At 45.7% G+C, this 3,399-nt stretch overlaps 1 non-coding gene across 1 annotated transcript; it reads left to right on the top strand.

Annotated features, from left to right (window-relative positions):
- The first annotated feature begins 1,331 nt into the window (after nt 1-1,331).
- Nucleotides 1,332-3,234, top strand: LOC125076417. The gene has a single exon (XR_007120380.1). It is a non-coding gene; the product is annotated as a small subunit ribosomal RNA (ribosomal RNA).
- The last annotated feature ends 165 nt before the right edge of the window (nt 3,235-3,399 follow it).

Genomic DNA, 3,399 nt, shown 5'->3' with positions numbered 1-3,399 from the left:
TGTTGTTGTTGTTGTTGTTGTTGTTGTTGTTGTCGTTGTTGTTGCATTGACGTTGCATAATATCATATAATCATATACTATCTATAAAAATATAGAACAAAATAATCGAAGTTTTGGAGATTTTGGAGGGTTTGGGGTGTCAGTTGGGGGGGAGGGGGTTGGGGAGGGGGAGGGGGGGGGTTCGGATAGGGCTGCGTGTTCTGGGGTTCGTCGTCTTATGATATCAGATCGAATATGAGAAACATAATAAAATAATAATAATAATAAAAAAAAAAATACATTCCGTTCGAACGAGCCGAATGTCATACTCATCGTCAGGCATATATATGGAGTAGTGACGGTTCGAACGTCGAACATTCAAAAATTGATGTTAGACGCGAAGTGACCGGATCAGTACTCTTGTATAACGAAAAAAATGTTATTATCGTTTTCATTTGTCGTCTTTGTTGCGTGTCTTCTGGCGTGTCTCTCGATTCGTCGTATCGCGTTATATTATACTTTACGTAGTGTAACAACAAGTATGTACGTACGATTCGTCTCGACCGCTGGGGGATATTCACTGACACACGTGAAAATGATAAAAAGATTCTTATTCGTTCTGTAAAACTGTGCCGACCGACGGACGCACGTAGATCTCTCTGCCTCATGCGCTCTTCCTCTTATCGTCGTCGTCGTCGCTCTCGCTACAATCTATCCTCATGGAATAAATGTTGATTCATTGTAGTCGATCTGCGACGTCGCGACGATATGAGAAAACGTTAGAGACGGAGTTCTTAAAAGATTCAGTGTATTCGTATAGTGTGTATAATTTTTATATTATATATGAACGGTCGTTTCTAAAATTCTTTTTGTTAATTTTTACATTTATCATGTACAAAAAATACACAACCCGAGTATCGGTACGATCACTCAAACACCGGGCGTCGATCCCAATGTTTTACGATAATAATCGTTGAACAATACATACGTACACGTCGTGTGCGAAGTGTTATTTTGAAAAAAAAACTCGATCTCGTTTAGAACGTTCGAATTCGTGACCGTTATGTGTCATTATGTGAAGACGCCTCCGCCGCCGCCGCCGCCGCCGCTGTCGTCGCGTTATATATTATAGCGCACGCGCGCGCGCGTGCTTAAAGCGCGTTTGTGTCTCATATAAATTTTTATAAGAGTCAACCGTTAAAATCTATCGCGTCTAACGCGATCGACGATACGGTGAGACGCTCGTTTCATACTGTGCGTATATTGTACATGCATGCATAAGTTTGTGTGTATTTTATATGCGAATATGAAACGAGAAGAGTAATTGACGACTTCAACAAGTCTCGGTTAGCTCCCTGGTTGATCCTGCCAGTAGTTATATGCTTGTCTCAAAGATTAAGCCATGCATGTCTCAGTGCAAGCCGTATTAAGGCGATACCGCGAATGGCTCAATATATCAGTTTTGGTTCCTTAGATCTTACTCAGTTACTTGGATAACTGTGGTAATTCTAGAGCTAATACATGCAATCAGAACTCTGACCAGTGATGGGATGAGTGCTTTTATTAGATCAAAACCAATCGACGGAGGGCGTCTCGTCCGAAGTCGTTAATTTTGATGAATCTGGATAACTTTTGCCGATCGCATGGTCCAGTACCGGCGACGCATCTTTCAAATGTCTGCCTTATCAACTTTCGATGGTAGTTTCTGCGACTACCATGGTTGTCACGGGTAACGGGGAATCAGGGTTCGATTCCGGAGAGGGAGCCTGAGAAACGGCTACCACATCCAAGGAAGGCAGCAGGCGCGCAAATTACCCACTCCCGGCACGGGGAGGTAGTGACGAAAAATAACGATACGGGACTCTTTCGAGGCCTCGTAATCGGAATGAGTACACTTTAAATATTTTAACGAGGAACAATTGGAGGGCAAGTCTGGTGCCAGCAGCCGCGGTAATTCCAGCTCCAATAGCGTATACTAAAATTGTTGCGGTTAAAAAGCTCGTAGTTGCATTTGTGCGCCGCGCTGTCGGTGCACCGCATCCGCGGTGATACTGACACGTCTGCGGAGCATATCGTCGGTGAGCCGGCGGTAAAACGCCGGTTCAATATCAAAATCCTATCGCGGTGCTCTTCAGTGAGTGTCGAGATGGGCCGACAATTTTACTTTGAACAAATTAGAGTGCTCAAAGCGGGCTCAAAATGCCGCTTGAATATTTCGTGCATGGAATAATAGAATATGATCTCGGTTCTATTTTGTTGGTTTTCAGAACTCCGAGGTAATGATTAATAGGGATAACTGGGGGCATTCGTATTGCGACGTTAGAGGTGAAATTCTTGGATCGTCGCAAGACGAACATCAGCGAAAGCATTTGCCAAAGGTGTTTTCATCAATCAAGAACGAAAGTTAGAGGTTCGAAGGCGATTAGATACCGCCCTAGTTCTAACCGTAAATATGTCATCTAGCGATCCGCCGACGTTACTACAATGGCTCGGCGGGCAGCTTCCGGGAAACCAAAGATTTTGGACTCCGGGGGGAGTATGGTTGCAAAGCTGAAACTTAAAGGAATTGACGGAAGGGCACCACCAGGAGTGGAGCCTGCGGCTTAATTTGACTCAACACGGGAAATCTCACCAGGCCCGGACACCGGAAGGATTGACAGATTAATAGCTCTTTCTTGATTCGGTGGGTGGTGGTGCATGGCCGTTCTTAGTTGGTGGAGCGATTTGTCTGGTTAATTCCGGTAACGAACGAGACTCTAGCCTGCTAAATAGGCGTCGTCATTTAGGTGTGCTCGATTTCGGTCGAGCAACTCACTGGCGGCGTATTAAAATTCTTCTTAGAGGGACCGGCGGCTTCGAGCCGCACGAGATTGAGCAATAACAGGTCTGTGATGCCCTTAGATGTCCTGGGCCGCACGCGCGCTACACTGAAGGAATCAGCATGTTCTCCCTGGCCTAGAGGCCCGGGCAACCCGTTGAAACTCCTTCGTGCTGGGGATTGGGGTTTGCAATTATCCCCCATAAACGAGGAATTCCTAGTAAGCGCGAGTCATAAGCTCGCGTTGATTACGTCCCTGCCCTTTGTACACACCGCCCGTCGCTACTACCGATTGAATGATTTAGTGAGGTCTTCGGACCGACACGCGGTGGCTTCACGGCCGTCGGCGTTGCTGGGAAGTTGACCAAACTTGATCATTTAGAGGAAGTAAAAGTCGTAACAAGGTTTCCGTAGGGGAACCTGCGGAAGGATCATTAACGTAAATTATCAATCTCGAAAGAGTGCGATAATGAACGATAATAAAATTCTAAAACACAAATATCGACGTTCGGAATGTGTCGTTTCGATGCGAGGACGCGATTCTCACTCTCTCTCTCTCACACAGCAGTGTGTCCGAGTCAGAGTCCAGAGTCGTGTAACGC

Source organism: Vanessa atalanta, unplaced genomic scaffold, assembly GCF_905147765.1.
Source record: "Vanessa atalanta unplaced genomic scaffold, ilVanAtal1.2, whole genome shotgun sequence".
Classification (NCBI taxonomy): Eukaryota; Metazoa; Arthropoda; class Insecta; order Lepidoptera; family Nymphalidae; genus Vanessa; species Vanessa atalanta.
This window is presented reverse-complemented; position numbering and strand designations above follow the sequence as displayed.